General features: G+C 46.6%; 2 long non-coding RNA genes and 2 other non-coding genes across 4 annotated transcripts in view; 1 reads left to right on the top strand and 3 right to left on the bottom strand.

Moving 5' to 3' along the window:
• Positions 1–454: 454 nt before the first annotated feature.
• On the bottom strand, positions 455–12,540 carry LOC140460416 (uncharacterized). Its single transcript, XR_011954079.1, has 4 exons — positions 10,462–12,540; positions 10,167–10,347; positions 9,604–9,692; positions 455–1,951 (listed from the first exon to the last, which is right to left on the bottom strand). It is a non-coding gene; the product is annotated as an uncharacterized lncRNA (long non-coding RNA).
• trnae-uuc (transfer RNA glutamic acid (anticodon UUC)) lies at positions 11,640–11,711 on the top strand. Its single transcript has one exon. It is a non-coding gene; the product is annotated as a tRNA-Glu (tRNA).
• Positions 12,541–17,353: 4,813 nt separating the features above from the next.
• Positions 17,354–17,425, bottom strand: trnaw-cca (transfer RNA tryptophan (anticodon CCA)). Its single transcript has one exon. It is a non-coding gene; the product is annotated as a tRNA-Trp (tRNA).
• Positions 17,426–18,126: 701 nt separating this feature from the next.
• Positions 18,127–19,861, bottom strand: part of LOC140460417 (uncharacterized) — a 55,441-nt gene continuing 53,706 nt past the window's right edge. The window contains exons 2-3 of the long non-coding RNA XR_011954080.1: positions 18,761–18,831; positions 18,127–18,291 (exon numbers count right to left, since the gene is read on the bottom strand). This is a non-coding gene — a long non-coding RNA (uncharacterized lncRNA). The remainder of the gene's footprint in view (positions 18,292–18,760; positions 18,832–19,861) is intronic.

Below are 19,861 nucleotides of genomic sequence, written 5' to 3'. Positions count from 1 at the left end.
GCCTTTGTGCAATCCTTGGACCATTTACTGTTTCACAGACAGGGAACTGTAAATCTAATTTAAAAGTCACTGTTGAATGTGAACAGACATCCCAACATATTGAGCCATTTTTTACAGGCTGGGACTCATTCCCAGAAAGAGCCAACAATTCTTTAACTGGACAGTAGAATCTAGGGAGAACAGCTCCTGGGCTCAACAAGCAGCAACGCCCAATGGAAGCAGTTGGCGGCGGGGCTGGGCGGGGCACGGGCATAAAACAAAAAAACCCACTGACTCTCCCACAGCACACACACTGTCAGAATGCACAGGGGCTCAGTCCTGGGAATGACCCACAGCAGTTTCGTGAAGTGAACCACACTTGATGAACAGATCTTGCACACCAGAATGAGAATTTAAACAAAAACAAACAATTATGAATCCGGCAAATTTACGAGGGTAAAGTTAAACAAGATAATCCAGTTAATAGCAATGATTTAATCCCTTTGATCAAGTCCTCCACCATCTCATAGATAGAAACTTAAGGGGTAAATTAAGGAAGAGAATTTTTAAAATTATCAATTCAAGCAAACAGTTTCCAACAATGGATTGCCAAGCCGTTGGGCAATCCTTCGATGATGCGTTGTTCACAGGCACATAACCGTGAATTTAATTTCTAAGTCACTGCTGAATGCGAATGGACACCCTGAAGTATTCAGCTATTTCTTACAGACTAGAGCTCGTTCCCAGACAGAGTCAATAATTATTTAACTGGACAGAAAAATGCTAGAGAGAACAACTGCTGGTATCAATGAGCAGCAGCGCCCACTGGAAGCAAAGTTGCAGGGGTGGGGGAGCACGTAGGCATAAAACAAAAAAAACCGACCGACTCTCCCATTATAAGCACTGTCAGAATGTGCAGGGGTTCAGTCCTCTCAGTGACCCACAGCAGTTTCACCAGCAGAATCAGATTGTTGGGAGCACTGGTGCGCCCGCTGGCGCTTCTGCAAGGTGCAGAATGATGAGAACCTCCACTTCCACTCGGGGCAGGTGAACGGTCTTTCCCCGGTATGGCCCCACCTGTGCCTCAGCAGGTGGGAGGAATTGCTGAAGGCCTTCCCGCACTCTGGGCAGGAGAAGGGCCTCTCCCCCATATGGACCCGAAGGTGGGATGCCTGGGTAAAGCCCTTCCCGCACTTGAGGCAGGAGAACGGGCTCTCCCCGGTGTGGACCTGCTGGTGCCTCAGCAGGGCAGAGGTATCATTGAAGGAGTTCCCGTACTTGGAGCAGCTGAAGGGCTTCTCTAATATATGGACCCGGCGGTGGATCAGTCGGACGGAGGAATAGCTGAAGGCCTTCCTGCATTCGGGGCAGCAGAATGGCCTCTCGCCTGTGTGGACCCCCTGGTGCCTCTGCAGTACCGAGGAATTGCTGAAGGTCTTCCCGCACTCAGAGCAGGAGAACAGTCTCACCCCGGTGTGACTGCGCCCATGAGTCTCCAGGTCAGATGGGAAACGGAAGCCTTTCCCACAGTCGCCACATTTTCATGGTTTCTCCACGGGACGGGATTCCTTGGGTTTCTCCATGACCGAAGCTTCAGCTGCACACAAACGCGTGTACAGCACCTCCCTGCCGTGAATTATTTTTCCCAGTCTGTATAACTTTTACTGGCTCCACAATCAGAGTGCTGCAATAGTCGGGTCTCTCTTCCACTCTCACTGATGCTGAAAACGTACTGAAAGAGGAACCAAAAAGCTTGGTTCCTTCTCACAGAATCATAGTCGAAAATTGTTACGGTCCCGATGGATTCAGTGACTGCCAGACATTGACGTGAAATTGAGGACTGCAAATGCTCGAGAGTCAGAGTCAAAGCACAGCAGATCAGGCAGCATCTGAGGAGCAGCAGAGTCAATGTTTCAGGCAAAGCTCTTCATCGATTGATATTGAAACGTCCGTCTTCAGATCTTCAAATAATCTGTAAAAAGAGATTACAAAAGTCATTACTGTCAGTCCAGGTTAGAAATTCCAAACAAGCAATTCTACTTTCTGCAGAACATTCTTTTCTTTCCCCACAAAATTGAAAGCACCATCCCACCCCTTCTCATCCCTCTATTCTCACACCGCTCAAACTAATCCTCCCGACGGTACTGATTCAGGATCTTACAGAGACCGAAAAGTGAAAACATCAAGATAGACACCTCTGAATTTTGGATACCTCCACCCTGAAAATTAGTATCTCTCACGACATCTGGGAGTGAGTAAGTCTGATTTTGGGAAGCAAGAAAAAAAGTGTCTATTCAGGATGAACCTTCAATGCAGCCTCTTGAGAAACAACCAGACACGAAATGGTTAACATCTGGGGAGGTGGAAGTGGGGAGATGGAGGAAATGTGATATCAAGGCATTGGCACCGACACCAGACAGAAACTGAACACACAGGCAGGGCAAACATTACAGGCAAGACAGAGTCATGGAGATACACAGCACAGAGGCAGGTCCTTCAGTCCAACTCATCCGTGCCGACCAGATAGCCTAATGTAATCTTGTCTCATTTACCAGCACTTGGCCATATCCCTCTGAACTCTTCCTATTCTTATACCCATCCAGATGCCATTTAAATGTTATAATTGGACCTATATCCATCACTTCCTCTGGCAGATCATTCCTTACACTTGCCTGCCTCACATCAAACATGTTATCCTCCTGTTCTGGACTTCTCCCATCCCAGGGAAATGACCTTGTCTATTTATCCTATCCATGCCTCGCATGACTCTTGAAACGTCTGTAAGATCACCCCTCACCCTCTGGTATACTGGGGAAAACAGCAATGCACTGTGTTTACTTTTAGCTTCACACTCACTGCACCTTACTCCCGTATAAAACATTGTTTCCCTCCCCCACACTGTCCATAGGAAAAACCAAGAGTGCTGAGACTCTGGAGTTGGGGGAATGCCACGTAGAATTCCTGCAATGTGGAAACATGCCATTCAGCCCAACAAGTCTACACCGACCATCCAATGCGTAACCCATGTGGACATTTTCCCCTAGCCCATTCCACTACACTTACTGCACACTATGGGCCCATTTAGTATGGCCACTTCTCCCGAAACTGCACACCTTTAGATGTTGGGAGGAAACCAGAGCACTAGGAGGAAACCCAGCAGACACGGCAGGGAGAATGAGCAAAATCCACACAGGCAGTCGCCCCAAGGCTGGAATCGAAAGCGGATCACTGGCGCTGTAAGGCAGCAGTGTGAACCACTGATCCAACGTGCTGCCCATGTGTGCAGACAGAGGTGGGGGCTGGGAACTTTGTTAATTGTACCACACAGTGGATTGTTGAGTAAGGTTACATCTCACGGGATCCAGGGAGAGCTAACCAACTGGGCACAAAATTTAGAAGCGCGTTGTTGGAGATGCTGGAATCCTTCCTGAAAACAACAAATGCTGGAGATCACAGTGGGTCAGGCAGCGCTGTGCTACTCTATGATTGGATGGTGTGGATGTGGAGATGATGCTTCCACGAGGAGAAGGGTTGAGGATGCCAAGTCATTGAGGGCATTTAAGACAGAGATAGGTTCTTGATTAGTAAGGGGTCAAGGGTTATGAGGAGAGGGCAACAGAATGGGATAGAGAAACATATCAGCCATGATCGACTGGTGGAGCAGACTCGATGGGCCAAATGGCCTCATCCTGCTCCTGTGTATTATGGTCTTAAAGCTGGGCAGATGACTTAAGGGGTTCTCACAAACTATTTCAGAATCCTGAAGAGGAGTTGTTGGACTCTAAAATTTAATTCTGCTTTCTCTCCACAGATGCTTCCAGTCCTGCTGAGTTTTTCCCGTGTTCTCAGTTTTGTTTCAGATTTCCAGCATCCACAGTTCTTTGTCTTATTTATCAAATTCATTTCTTGCCCTTCCCAAGTGTCTGGAACTTCATCTCCCTGATCTAGAAGCTGTTCACTTACCCTAGAAATGACCACTACCTCCTTATCAAAGTAGACCCCTTTGTTGCAAAATGATTGTTCAATTCTGTGACCAAAATTATTGCATTCGTAATTACTTACACAAGGGACTCTCAATATCTCAGGCAAGAACACAGCTAGATTGTTTCAGACAGTACATTTATGTGATTTGATGCAATTCCCTCTTCCCGACTTTACCAGCGTGTTGCAGGGAATGGAGGGTTTGAATTAAGGAGAAGCTGGGACATTTTTCCAATGGAGCGGAGGAAGTTGACAGATAACTTTAGAGATTTTTTAAATCAGGAGGGGTATAGATAATGTGTCATTTCCAGGAGGCTCAGAATATTTTATTGCTCCAAAAGGTGTAAAAGGGGGTCAAAGTTTCAGCAGAAATCGAGCAGAGCTGAGAACAGACAACATTTAACTCTGTGGGAACAGGGAGATCAGAGGACAGAGAAATCAGGACCTGAAATCCAAGCTAAAGCCAGACTACCATGTTATCAGTGATTTGATTAGTAGTGCCCACCCTCTACCTTTACTGAGCTTCTCACTCGACTTGAATGCCATGTATCCCTTCGATATTCCGGATCCAATCCTTGTCATTCTGAAGCCACATCTCTGTAAGGAGTCTCAGATCATAATTATTCTCTTCAACGTGTGCAGTCAATTAATTTTCTTTTGTTACAATGCAGCACCCATTCACAAACTGAGCTTTTAGTTTTATTTTTTGTGATGGTTAGAATCCAGTTTGGTTGCTCGTACATTTATTCTCCTTGTCCCTTTCTATCATTCTCTGGTGTTTGGTTTCCACATCACTACATTGCTCACTGGCCTTGATTTGGATTGGCTGTGGAAAATTGCCCAGTGTCCAGGGATGTGCAGGTTAGGTGGGTTAGCCATGGGAAACGCAGGGTTATCGTTTCAAAGTAATAGAAGGACGAGGCCATTTGGACCATCGACCCTGCTCCGCCATTCATTAAAATCATGGCGGATCTATCAATCGTCTCAGATCCTCCTAATTGCATTATCTCAAATACCCTTAATTCCCTTACCATGCAGAAAACCCATCCAAACGTGTCTTAATGAATCTGCCTCTACTACTTCCTTGAGCACAATATTCCATTAATTTACCATTAACCGCATAGGTCCTGCCCTGAGTTGCCTCATCAAAATGCGACAGCTCATATTTGTCTAAATTAAACTCCATCCACTACTCCTTGGCCCATCGGCTCATCTGATCAATTATAATTTATATTAAACTTTCTTTCCTACCTTATTCCCTAAAAGCTGAAAATCTCCTTCCCGCACTCTCGCCCTCCATTCTCACATTGTTGAATCTAATCACGGATGTCCTCATCCTGAACGGTTTGGTTCATGTTGATTAACAGGCCCACATTCAAGGGGGATCTAACTGAAACGTACAGAACATTGAACGGCCTGGACAGAGTGGACACTGGGAAGATGTTTTCACTGGGAGGAGAGACTAATACCCATGGGCATAGCCTTAGCATAAAGGGAGAATGGAGATTAGGAGAAATTTCTTGAGCCAGAGAGTGGTGAATCTATGGAATTCATTGTCACAGAAAACTGTGGAGGCCAGGTCACTGAGTATGTTTAACATTGAGATAGAGATGTACAGCACAGAAACAGACTGTTTGGTCCAACTTGTCCACGCCGACCAACTATCCCAACCCAATCTTGTCCCACCTGACAGCACACGGCCCCATATCCCTCCAAACCCTTCCTATTCATACACCTACCCAAATGCCTTTTAAATGTTGCAATCGTACTAGCCTTCAACACTTCCTCTGGCAGTTCATTCAATAAACATACCATCCTCTGCATGAAAAAGGTGCCCCTTAGATCTCTTTTGTATCTTTCCCCTCTAACGCGAAACCCATGCCCTCTCGTTCTGGACTCACTCACCCCAGGGAAAAGACTTTGTCTATTAATCCGATCTATGCCCCTCATGATTTTATACACGTACAGTTACGACGTTTAAAAGACATTTGAATAAGTACTTCAATATGAAAGGTTGGAAGGTTTATGGGCTAAACACTGGTAGGTGCGACGAGTTTAGTTTGAGAACATACTCAGCATGGACTAGTTGGATGAAGGGTCTGTTCAGTGCTGTCTGACTCTGTGACTGATCTGTACTGGTCTTAAAACCATTTTCTTACCTCCCCCCATAAGCATCTACTTCTTTGTTGTTCAAAACTCAGATTAAATTAGCCTTGAATATGTTCAATGACCCCACTTCTGAACTCAATTCCTCTTCGTAATATATCATTTGCCTTGCTCATTGCCTGCTGCATCTGCCCGACAACTGGCATTGACTGGTGTGGAGGGACTCTGAGACCCATTAGTACATCCATACATCATTCCTGATGAAGGGCTTGTGCCCGAAACGTTCCCTGTCCTGCTCCTCAGATGCTACCTGACCTGTTGTGCTTTTCCAGTGCCATATTTTTCGACTTTCACCTCTAGTCCTCACTTTCTCCATATTCCAATATATCACCATTTATACAATGCACTGCTTTTTTTTTAAAACAACAAAGGCTATAATTTCACATTGCGGCACTGCACTTGCCACGTGTTTGTCAATTGAGACACAGACCTGGACCAACTTCGGGAAGAGGCAAAAGACTGAGTTCTGAACAAAAACCGTAGCGCACTCAAAACGCCGGCTCTGTTTACCTTTCCACAGATGCTGCTCGACCCGTTGGCTTTCTGCAGTATTCGCTGTGTTTGTTCTGCACAAATGCTGCTTTCCATTAAAGAACTTCAATCCCTGTCCTCTGGTAACTGACCCGAGTCAGTGGCAAGAGGTTCTTCTGATCATTAACCTGCCCATTCACACCACGTCTTCTCCCATCATTGCCAACAGCCCCTGGAAATCTCCAGTTAACCTTCTTTGCTCCAAAGAGAACATTCACAAACTTGGGAATGTCTCCACAAAATGGAAATTGCTCACCCCTGGACATGATGCAAGTGTTACAATGGGGCAGAGGTTTTGGCAAAATATTGTCAGTTAGCAGGTAGAAAAATGTTCAGGAAGTAAAACACAAATCCCAGTCTCCAGCTTTGTGAATCTTTAGAAACTCTTTGGGAAGTGGAATTGGAGGAGAACTGACGGACTGAGCAGAGACAGTCCAGACACCGTCCCTTTGTTTAAGAGGCTGATTGACTCTGATATTCTCGGGACATGAACTGACCCGAGACATTGAAAGAATTCTCTGCACATCAGGAATTCAAACCCATTCTCGGCTCGGAGCCAATGAGAAAATTCGGGAAGAGGCAAAACACTGAAAGGCTCGGAGTGCGATGGTCCCGGTGTAGGAGAGCTCGTTCCTCGTGACATGGATGTGCCTGCAGATGGTGGGATCAGACTGTCCCCATGTCTCCATAATGAATGTCCAAGGTTTTATTATGGAAAAGTAAAACTGATAGAAGACAATGGTAATTTTGGGCGGGGCGGGTTGAATTATGAATCGATTAGTAGGTTCCTCAAAGACACTGTGCAGCCACTGCTCGGATTTGTCTCTGTGGAGCAATTGGTCAGCACGTTCAGCTATTAACCGAAAAGTTGGTGGTTCAAGACCACCCAGGGACGGAGTGTTTCTTGATCTCGCTCCTACCGCTTTCTTGGCTGTGAAAGTGCACCTTTTTAATGGATTCAGGAAAATGTTTCCCAAACATTCTTCTCCACTTCTCCACAAATCTTCTCCACTGAGGAAGCACAAAGGGGTTTCTGAATTGATTGAATTTCTAACGTAAAGGACTGCGGATGCTGAGAATCCGAGACAGAAAGTGAAACTGCTGGAAAAAATCAGCAGGTTTGGCTGTACCTGGATGAGGGAAAAAACGAGTTCTGAAATGTTGTCTCTGATTCTCTTTCCACAGATGCTGCCTGACCTTCTGAGTTGCTCCTGCAATTTCTGTTTTTGTTTTTAACTGAACATCCATTTCATCTTTCGGGATGAAACACCCAGAATCGCCATTTGCAGATATTTAACCCTTTCGAAACCTGTGAAATGATTGGATTCAAACAAACTCAGCAATGATTCACTCTTTTTCAGTTCCACAGGCAGAGAGACCTGGGAAATGAAGCTGTCAGTGTGGTTCTGTATTGGTGGGCCGAGTGGTGAATGCGATGGACTGGAAATCCGTTGCGGTTTCCCCACGCAGGTGTGAACCCTGCCGACGACAGTTGAGAAACGTCGTCAAAAAGAAAGAGAGATTGCTCCACGGTTTTTTTAAAGATGTAATTCAGTGGAGGGATTGAAGTATTTCAATCACATTGGGACTGGTCGGGAACCTGTAGCCCACTGCCTGTCAGGGTGGTTCAAGCAGATACCCACAGAGCTGCTATTGAGGCGATGAGCCAAGGGTTTGGAAATGAGACGAGAACAGTGAGGGGCGTGAAGTCGTGATCGAAGTTAAGCAGGCACCTGAGGACAAAGGTGTTTTATTTGCCAGTGAAAGATACTGCTTCACAAAGTTAGACAATAGACAATAGACAATAGACAATAGATGCAGGAGTAGGCCATTCTGCCCTTCGAGCCTGCACCGCCATTCAATATGATCATGGCTGATCATTCCTAATCAGTATCCTGTTCCAGCCTTATCTCCATACCCCTTGACTCCACTATCTTAAAGAGCTCTATCCAATTCTTTCTTAAAAGAATCCAGAGACTGGGCCTCCACTGCCCTCTGGGGCAGAGCATTCCACACACCCACCACTCTCTGGGTGAAGTAGTTTCTCCTCATCTCTGTCCTAAATGGTCTACCCCGTATTTTGAAGTTGTGTCCTCTGGTTCAGCACTCCCCCATCAACGGAAATATGTTCCCTCCTGCCAGAGTGTCCAGTCCTTTCATAAGCCTATACGTTTCAATCAGATCCCCTCTCAGTCTTCTAAACTCAAGGGTATACAAGCCCAGTCGCTTCAGTCTTTCCGTGTAAGGCAATCCTGCCATTCCAGGAATTGACCTCGTGAACCTACGCTGCACTCCCTCAATAGCCAGAATGTCTTTCCTCAAATTTGGAGACCAGAACTGTACACAGTACTCCAGGTGTGGTCTCACCAGGGCCCTGTACAGCTGCAGAAGCACCTCTTTGCTTCTATACTCAATCCCTCTTGTTATGAAGGCCAGCATGCTATTAGCCTTCTTCACGACCTGCTGTACCTGCATGCTTGCCTTCATTGACTGGTGGACAAGAACACCCAGATCTCTCTGAACAGCCCCTTTACTAATTTGATACCATTGAGGTAGTAATCTGCCTTCCTGTTCTTGCCACCAAAGTGGATAACCAGACATTTATCCACATTAAACTGCATCTGCCATGCATCTGCCCACTCACCTAACTTGTCCAGGTCACCCTGTAATCCCCTAACATCCTCATCACATTTCACCCTACCACCTAGCTTTGTGTCATCAGCAAATTTGCTAATGTTATTGCTGATACCATCTTCTATATCATTTACATATATTGTAAAAAGCTGCGGTCCCAGCACGGATCCCTGCGGTACCCCACTGGTCACTGCCTGCCATTTCGAAATGGAGCCGTTAATCACTACTCTTTGTTTCCTATTAGCCAACCAATTCTCTATCCAATCTAGTACTTTGCCCCCAATCCCGTGCGCCCTAATTTTACTCACTAACCTCTTGTGTGGGACTTTATCAAAAGCTTTCTGAAAGTCCAGGTACAGTACATCCACTGGATCTCCCTCGTCCATCTTCCGAGTTACATCCTCAAAAAATTCAAGAAGATTAGTCAAGCATGATTTCCCCTTCATAAATCCATGCTGACTCTGTCCTATCCTGTTACTATTATCCAGATGTGCCGTAATTTCATCCTTTATAATAGACTCCAGCATCTTTCCCACCACTGAGGTCAGACTAACTGGTCTATAATTTCCTGCTTTCTCCCGCCCACCCTTCTTAAAAAGTGGCACAACATTAGCCGCCCTCCAATCCTCAGGAACCAACCCCGATTCTATTGAACTCTGGAAAATAATCACCAGCGCATCCACGATTTCCCGAGCCACCTCCTTCAGTTGGGACTATGGAAGGGAAGCAGTGATGGTGATTATCTTTGGCTGTTCACCTTGTGAATGTTCCCAATGCTGCGCATGTCCGTGTGAACGTCAGAACTCTGCAGCATGGCGGCGTCAGGTACGCACAGTACCAGGGGCGCAATGGATGACGCATCTGACTCCACCTACCTGTTTGAAATGCAGCTCACAGCTTCTTCACACATCCCAATTAATCTTTCTCATTGTCCCGAAGCCGGCATACGGTGTGAATTCCTAATCTGCAGGAACGAGATTCCTTTCACTGTCTCGCGTCAGTAAGTGTCCCTGAGAACATCAGAGTCCCGTCACAGCGCTGTCAGAGGAGGGGAAGCTGAAAGAGACCCATACGCTGCTCACGGGCACATTTCACTTTCCCCAACACACCGCCCCAAAGACTGCGGCTCTTGGGAGTGGAAAGGGAACAAACACCAAAACCCAGTCTCACCTTTGTAAATCTTCAGGAAATGAGAAAACTGTTCATCCCTTCGGGTCTTCCATCCTGGGCAGACAGCGTTGATTTTAAATGGCTGTCCAGTCAGTGCCGATTCGTTTTGGCTGAAAAAATCTTCCTTATCTCATCCCAGCATTTCTTGTCACAGAGACCTGTGCGGCAGAGTTCATGTATATATTTCCTTGTATGGTATTTTGTAAATAACATTCATTTGCTGGTTGTTTGTATCGGGTATTTCAGGTTCATTAGCCGCTGTTTAAGTGAGTTGGTCGGCTTGTGGGCTACCATGATGCTGAGGGGTTTGAGTTGTCTGGATATTATTTCCCAGATGTCTTTAATGTAAAGTAATGTGGCTCGGGTTTCTGCAGACACTGTGTCTGCTTGTGTCATTTTGTGGATGTGAAATCGGCACATTGGGTTTATTGGGTAGGCAAAAGTGAGGACTGCAGAGGCTGGAAACCAGAGTTTAGATCAGAGTGATGCTGGAAAAGCACAGCAGGTCAGACAGCTTCCGAGGAGCAGGAAAATCGACGTTTCGGGCAAAAGCCTTTCATCAGGAATAGAGGCAGGACTCTTCCAGGCGTGGTGAGATAAATTGGAGGGTGCTGGGCCTAAGGTAGCAAAGAGTACAATCGGTGAATGGGGGTGGTGACAGAGGTGACAGGTCAGAGAGGAGGGTGAAGCGGAAAGGTGGGAAGGGAGATTGGCAGGTCGGACTGGTCCTGAGGACAGCGCTCAGCTGGAAGGTTGTAACTGAGGTAAGGTGGGGGGAGGGGAAATGAGGAAACTGGTGCAGTCCACATTGATGTCCTGGGGTTGAATGTATCCAAGGCAGAAGTTGGGGCGTTCTTCCTCCAGGCATCGGGTGGGGAGGGAGCGGCGATGGAGGATGCCCAGGTCCTGCATGTCCCTGGCAGAGTGGGAAGGGGTGTTGAAATGTTGGGCCACAGGACAATGGGGTTGATTTTTGCGGGTGTCCTGGAGATGTTCCCTCACGCGCTGTGACTTAATTCTGCGAGGAGGCTCCAGTCTCCCCAATGTAGAGGAGACCGCATCGGGAGCACTGGATACACGAAAGGACTTTGGTGGAAGCCTTCGAACTTCTGTGACCCGGGTTCGATTTCCGGGCAGGGAAGCAATTTTCAGTAGAGTTGTCAGACTTCGGGCATGTCTCCCTGGTGGTCTAGTGGTTAGGATTCAGCGCTTTCACCGCTGCGGCCTGGGTTCGATTCCCGGTCAGGGAAGCAATTTTCAGTGTGTTTTTGGCGACCCATTCTCCTTGAATGCGCTGTACTGTTACTTATTGGTCTTCGTAGTCACTGGGTGTTGCAGCGTGTAGTGGTTCGTTGAAATAGTGCCCTCGTTCCGATTTGTTTGTATGTGTAGGGATGATTACTTCTGTAGCTAAGTAATTGGTTCGCGTGTGGTGTTTTCCTGTAGAGGCTGTTTTGAATTTATCATTGATTGTTCGCTTTCCTGTGACATCTAGAAATGGCACTTTGTTGTTGTTCTCCTCTTTTGTGAACTTTATGCCAGTAAGGACATTGTTGATGGTGTTGTAGGTTTCCTCTAATTTGTTTCATTTTTTGATGACAGAAGTGTTTCATGGGCATTTCGTTGATTTGTTTGTAGGGCTTGTTACTGAATATGAAGTGGGTGGTAAGGCACAGTTCCACGAGTTGACAGTGTTATCTTTGCTGCTGAAGTTGGTTCTGTGTTTTTGTCTTTAGTTCTTCGAGTAGTGTCTTCAGTTTTCTTTGGTCACGTTGATGTTAATGGATGTGAACAGGGCTGTTATGTCAAAGGACAATATTATTCCATCCTCTTCTATCTTCGTGTCTTTGGTGTTCAGGAATTCTTGGATGGAGTAAATGGAGTGGCATGAATCTTCGACTTGGTGTTTTAGTCCTCAGTGGCGGCCTTTGTCTAGTCTGTGTATTCGTGCTCCAAGTAGTGAGACTATGGCCTGAGGGGGGCTCCCGGTTTGAAAAAGAGGAGAACAACAATAAACTGCCATTCTTAGATGTCACAGTAGAGCGAACAGTCAATGGAGAACTTCAAGCTAGCATCTACAGAAAAACAACACACACAAACCAAATACTTAACTACAAAAGCAATCATCCCAACACCCACAAACGAAGCTGCATCAGGACATTATTTCAACGAGCCACGACACACTGCAGCACAGAGAAACTACGAAGAGCACAAGAGGAATACGTATATAGTGTATTTATGGAGAACGCGTCCCCAATAAACCCATTCCGCCGATTTCTCATTGAAGCTTCCAAGCTGACACTCAAAAATTCGGTTCTGAAGCACCAATGGGTCCACAGAGGGGAAGCGGCCCTTCTACTGCCCTGAGTGTGGGAAGGCCTTCAGTGATTCCTCTGCCCTGCTGACACACCAATTGGTCCACACGAGGGAAGGCTGTTCTCCGGCCCCAAGTGCGAGATGGCCTTCAGCAGGTCTTCCCACCTGCTGAGACAACAGTGGGTCCACACTGAGAGGCCGTTCTTTTGCCCCGAGTGCAGGAGGGGCATTGCTCTTTCCTCCGACCTACTGGCCCATTGATGGGTCCACACGGTGGAGAGGTCGTTCAGTTGTCCTGTGTGCAGGAAGGCCTACAGCAATTCCTCTGCCCTGCTGAGGCACCAGTCCATCCACACCGGGGAGAATCCGTTCTCCTGCCCCGAATGTGGGAAAGTCTTTACCTGCTCCTCCACACTGCTGAATCACCAGCTGGACCACACGGGGGTGTTGGGGGGTGGGGGACAGTGGCGAAGGGGGTGAGGCCATTCTGCTGCGCTAAGTGCGGGAAGGCCTTCAGCAATTCCTCCGCCCTACTGAATCACCAATGTGCCCACACCGGGGAGATGCCCTCCAGCTGGCCCGAGTGTGGGAAGAGGTTCATGTTTTCCTACAACTTGCGGAAGCACCAGCGGGGGCACCAGCGCTCCCAGCAATCAGATCCTACCATTGATGCTGCCTTCGGTCACCTCCCAGGACTGAACCTCCTGCCAGTTCTGACAGTGGGTGCAGTGGGAGAGTTGGTGGGCTGTTTTTGTTTTCTGCTGGACTGCAATTGCCTCCCCTACACCCCACAATCACAACCCCATGGTGGCTCAGAGTTAGCACTGCTGCCTCATGGCACCAGGAACCCAGGAATAATTCCACCCTTGGGGCTCTTTGTGCAATTTATGGAGGGTAGAAAATAGATCTGAGTGGGTTAGTCTTCGGAAGATCAGTGCAGATGTGTTCGGCTGAAGGACCTGTTTCCACATTGTGGGAGTTCTCTGATTCTATGAGCTTTGCCTTCAGTGGACACTGCTGCTCATTGAGCCCGGGACTGCACATTGCCAATGAAATTATCCAGAGAAACCTAAGACCGCAAGACCATCGGAGCGGAAGTTAGTCCATTCTACTCTGCCATTCGTTAGTAACAAAAGTATTGGATGAGATCAGATACAGTGCAAATACAGGCCATTCGTGCCAACAAGTCCACACCGACCTCCCGAAGAGTAACCCATCCAGACCCATTTCCCTCTGACTAATGTACCTACCGCTATGGGCAATTAAGCATGGCCAATCCACATGACCTGAACATCTTTGGATGATGGAAGAAAACAGGACCACTCAGACAAAACTCACGCAGACATTGGGAGAAAGTGCAAATTCCTCACAGACAGCCACCCAAGGCTGGAATCAAACCTGGGTCCCTGGCGCTGTGAGGCTGCCGTGGTAAACACTGAACCACTACATATTGCAACCCGAAGTAGGCAAGTAGGAGGTTGGGAGAATACAGTAAGCCAGGCAGCACCAGGATGTGGAGTAGTCAGCGTTTTGGGTATTAACCCTTCTTCAGGACTGAAACGTTGACTTCTCCATGAGAAACGATTTACGGGAATGTTGCTGGGGGATTGGAGGGTTTGAGCTACAGGGAGAGGCTGAATAGCGTGGGGCTGTTTTCACTGGAGCATCGGAGGCAGAGAAGGGACCTAATAGCGGTTATAAAATCATGAGGGGCATGGACAGTGTAATAGACAATGTCTTTTCATTGGGGTGGGGGAGTCCAGAACGAGAGGGCATAAGTTTAGGGTCAGAGGCGAAATATATTAAAGGGACAACTTCTTCATGCAGAGGGTGGTACATATATGAAATGAGGCGCCAGAGTATATAGGTCAGGTGCTGTCAAATAGGAGTAGATTAATATCGGATATCAGGTCAGCATGGACAAGTTGGACCGAAGGGTCTGTTTCCATGCTGTACGTGTCTCTGACTACTGGTCCTGATGTAACTTGAAAATAGAGTCCATAAACTTTGAACAGTTCAATCTTGTTGAGCTCACCTCCTGAAAAGTTTCAGATGAATCCCTCTGAGAGATACTGTTTAAACATGCTGAGTTGGACAAAGTATCCCATCAAGTTCAACACAAACCCAGAGATGAAGAAGTCAGAAGTCAGAACACCAAGGGGACCAAAACTGATCACAATATTCCAGGTGCATCCTCATCAACGTCCTGTATAACTACAACATAACTTGCCAACATCTATACTGAATTCCCTAACTGATGAATGCCAGTGTGCTGAAACCTTTCTTCGCTGCCTTGTGTACTGATGTAATCAGAGATATAGGACCTACTTTAAACTGATCCACAATCCAGCTGCTGGGGAGCACAGAAGCAGAGTAGTGCTGCATGAGTGTGCTGGGTAGATAACCCAGAGGTCGATGTGTACAAATCATGTGATGCTATTGCCCAATGTCTCTGTAAGCTGCTTTCATATGCAAAGGTTCTCTGCTCTGTATGTTGCCTTTGCACCTGCTTCCCAAAGCTTCTTCAGTGGAGGCGTGGCCGCTGGAGCCCAGGAGTTCAACAACCCCCCGGAGCTGGGGGTGCGTAAGGCTGGAAGCTGGATTTGCTCAAGGCTTGTATTTTTAACTCATTTAAATGGTACCTACTGTATGGGACTAAGGTTTACATTAAAAACGGAGGATCATATCAGAGTGTTTATATTTAGCAGTGGTAGTTGGTAAAATGCTCTCAGAGGAGCACTTTCTATGATGCTGCATTTCTTGCCTTCTGCCCTTTCCCCATTTCTTCTCTCCCATCTTGATTTTATATTTTTTTGGTCAAATTTAATTTCATATTAATCAGACTTGCGATTCACTGTGTGCTATTAATTTGCTTGTTCGAATATTCTAAGTCAAAATTAATGCTGTCATTTAATTTCTGATGTCAGAGTTTGACACTGAATGTGCTAGTGTGAATACCAGTAAGTTGTGAAAATAAATCAAGAACTTGTGGTTTTTAACAAAAAAGAGCAGTTCACTGATATTCATGACATCGTCTCATTTGGGTGTGATGATTCAAATCTGACCAACAAACCGTTTCATGCAGTCATCCAATTGAATTTTAAAAATCTTTAATTTAATTAAAGAAAATAACTCTGGCAGGCTAAGATTTATGCAATCTATTTATAAGATTATGTCCATTGCTCGCAATATGGTCTCAACCACATTGGGAAATCTGGATGCCAACTAGCGGAACATTTCAGGGAACAACTCTGGGACTCTAAATCTAAACGACACACCACCCTGTGGCGGAACACTTTAACTCCCCCTCCCATTCCACCAAGGACATGCAAGTCCTGGGCCTCCTCCACTGCCAAATTCTTGCTACCCAACACTTGTAGGAAAACACCTCAGCTTCGGCTTTAGGACCCTCCAACCACATGGTATCAATGCAGTTTTCATCAGTTTCCTTATTTCCTCTCCCCCACCTTGTCCCAGATCCAACCTTCCAATTCGACACCAACCTCTTGACCTGTCATACCTGTCCACCTTGCTTCTCACCTATTTACTCCACCCTCATCTCTGACCTATCACCATCAATCCCTACCTCCATCTACCTATTGCACTCCCAGCTGCCTTCCCTCCAGCCCCACTTCCTTCCCATTTATCTCTCAGCCCCCTTGGGCCACCTTTTATTCCTGATGAAAAGCTTATGCTCTAAACCAAGACTGTGATGAAGCAACATCCTCAACAAATAGGAAATAGCTCCCAAGTCAGATTTCATCCCCTCTTCTGTTTCCCAGTTCTTTCAGAAATAAGGAATGTCTTTTTCTTCCACTAGAAAGTGGTCTTCCACTTTGCGCTGTCTGAAGTGTTATGCCATACCACTACTTCAGACACCTTTTAAGAATCCTTTCAACCTGTTTTTCTAACAATTGTGGAGGTGACCAAAAGTAAACATTTCACTCCTCCTCAATGTCCCATTTCTCCTCCTATGAGCCATTTTGTCATGTTGTCTCTGTTACAAGCAGCCGAGTGCACTTGGTTCCTGAATTGAAATTTGGCCATTGAAGTGAACAGGATTAATATTTATCGATGGCTCGCTGTGTTTGCACTAACTGTAATTATCCACCAATACGATGTCTTTTGTTCCACCAAAACTGGAAACAATGATCTGTGTTTATATTGCAGTCGGATGCAGAAAATCATCCCAGCGATCTTCACGTTATTATAGTTTACTGAGGCCATAACAGCATTGCGTGGCAGTTTGATGCGACTAAAACCTGGATGGCAATCTCTAGATTATGTTGTAAAAATATCGGTATCATGTTTTTCACACCCCGCGGTCACCTACTGAACCAACCGGCTGTGTTTAAATCCCGCGATGAACAGTCTGTGTTTGACTTCTCACATTGCGGGGAGCTGAGCATTTACCCAAACAATGGGCACACCACCTCCCTGACACAGTGTTCACAAATCAAACTGACAGCAAAGATTCACGGGTGATCGAAAGTTTCCGCAAAGAAGATTTGACACGACCGAGAAACGGAAAGAACATACTCCTTTCTTGATTTGAAATGTAAGAAGTTGATTGCAGTGAGCCTGACGTGATTTGAACACGCAACCTTCTGATCTGGAGTCAGATGCGCTACCGTTGCGCCACAAGCTCACAGTGACTAGTAGCCGCTATTCATGCTTAAGGGAAGTGATTGCACTACAATGATTTTATGTTCAAATCTGTTCTGTTTCTCCCCTTCTCTTCCAAGTGTTGGGCTTGTATTTCAATTTGCAGAAGTTGAGATGCTCTGGATGCTGTGATCCTGGGCAAACACAGGCTGGAGGACCTTCGGCTCAGAAAGATGCAGCTGGAAGCCGGGCTGCAGACACGTTGGGGGGAAAAGGGGAAAGTTAACTGGACACTCTATTCTGGGAGATGGTCATTTCTCTACAGACAAAGCCTTCTGACTGGGTCAGTGGACAGGGTCAGGAGGTGTCAGCACAGGTCAGACAGATAAAGGGGATCTGAGAGAGGTCTGCACGAGCGAGGAGCTAACTGGCTACGTGGTGGGAGTAAGAACAATGTTGGGGAGGGGGCAGTGGTGGTCAGGGAGAGAATAGTGGCAGGGATTGTCACCATTCTCTGCAGTTGGTAGCAGAATACCAGATTGCATCAGTGTCTGCCTGGCGCCGGGATTTGGGAACCGGTGTGCTCAGGGCTGGAGAAATGGAAAAGGGAAGTTGCAGCAGGCGTGGTCTAACAATGTCAGGAGGAGAGAACCTCTGCTGAAGGCTCATGACAAATCAGAGCTTCAAATGTCTGGGTGGCATGGTGGCTCTGTGGTTCGCACCACTGCCTCACAGTACCACGGACTTGGGTTCAATTTCACTCTTATGAGGCTCTCTGTGTGAACTTTGGCATGTTCTCACCTTTGTGTCTGCGTGGGTGAACTCTGGGTGCTCCAGTTTCCGCCGAGAGTCTAACCATCTGAAGTTAAGGGTGGATTGGCCATGCTGAAGGGTCCTGGGATCTGCAACCTAGGGTGGGGAAAGTGGGTGGTTGGTAGGTCAGTCTGAATTTTATGGGCCGAATGGCCCATAGGGATTATATGAATCTACCGTCTTAGCCATGTGTCTATTGAGAAACAATTGCCCCCAAGTTTGCTGTTGATGGAGTGGGTTCCAGTTCATGGAACACTGACACTATTCCTGGATAAGGTGGGATTTGTGCTGTCACTTTCCCAACCCACTGTACCCATGCATTCTCTCTCTCCTCACAGTCTGCACTCACCAGATCTCTCTGCCCAGCCATTCTCTCTCTCCCCCTCATTTTCTGCCCCCCATTCTTTGTCCCCAAGTCTTTCTCCTCCACTCCACTCTCTGTCCCCTGTCCATTTTCCCTCTCTCTCTCCCCCTACCCTTTGCTCCCCTATCCATTCTCTCTGCCTCTCTTCTCCCCCAGCCTCTGCGCCCCTGTCCATTCCCCCCCCCCCATCCTTTCTCGTACCTCGAGCCCTCTTTGATTGCTGTATCAAGCCCTTCTCGGGAAAGAGAGAGAATGGATGGTGATGAATCAATCTGGAAGACAGGGGTGCACAAGAAATGGCTGATTTTAAAATTGAGAACAGCTGAAATGATATATTCAGAAACATTGTTAATGTCTAAAAGCATAAAGCTGCAGACATGTTGCTGAAACTTGCATTGAATTAGGCGGGTAGAGTCATACAGCACAGAAACAGACTCTGCAGTCCAGCTCACCCATGCTGACTGGATACCCTAAATTAATCTCGTGACCTATTTGCCAGTATTTGACCCATATCTCTCTCAACCCTTCCAATACATATATCCAACCAGATGCCTTTTAAATGTTCTCATGGTACCAGCTTCCATCACTTCCTCTGGTAGCCCATTCCACACACGCACCACCCTCTGTATGAAAAAAATACAAATCTATGCCTTCCTCACTCCCTAGTTTTATCTGTACTGATACCTTCCGGGATCTCTGGACTTGGACAGCAAGGTTCCTTTGTTCCTCAGCACTCTGTAGGGACCTACTATTTATTGATTACTTTCCTCCATTATTACATTTCCCAGAATGCCTGGAGTTTAAATTCCATCTCTCTGCCCCATTTACCAACTGATTGGTATCAAACTGTGGCCGGAGACCATCCTCCTCACTCACAAAACCACCACCTTTCCAGAGTTTACTCCGAAACAGAGGGGGGCAGCACTGTCTCCAGCTAAGCAGAGGGAATTGTGTGTGCATGTTGTGGGGGCTTGGAAACTTTGCAAGCTCCCTTTCCTTCATTTTTTAATCCCACCAAATCCATGTGGTTTGAGTTTTTATAACAGAAAACAGCACAGGGTTTAATTTTAACTTCCCACTGGCTGAAACTTTGTCCTGCCCGCTAACATCTGAGAGTAAAACACTTTACTTCCCCTCCCCTCCCTCCATGTGTAACACAGAGTGTGGGATTGGCACTTGTTGTTATTTTGTGATCTATTCCAAATGAAGTTTTATCTCTGTGCAGGCGCAAGTGAACAGTCTGTTTTTGTGCTTTCTGCGAGATCAGGCTAGCAGCTTTTAAATCCTTATGTTAAGCAGCAG

The sequence above is a fragment of the Chiloscyllium punctatum genome, chromosome 36 (assembly GCF_047496795.1).
Source record: "Chiloscyllium punctatum isolate Juve2018m chromosome 36, sChiPun1.3, whole genome shotgun sequence".
In the NCBI taxonomy this organism is placed as follows: Eukaryota; Metazoa; Chordata; class Chondrichthyes; order Orectolobiformes; family Hemiscylliidae; genus Chiloscyllium; species Chiloscyllium punctatum.
The sequence above is the reverse complement of the archived record's forward strand: the minus strand, read 5'-3'. Positions and strand labels throughout refer to the sequence as shown.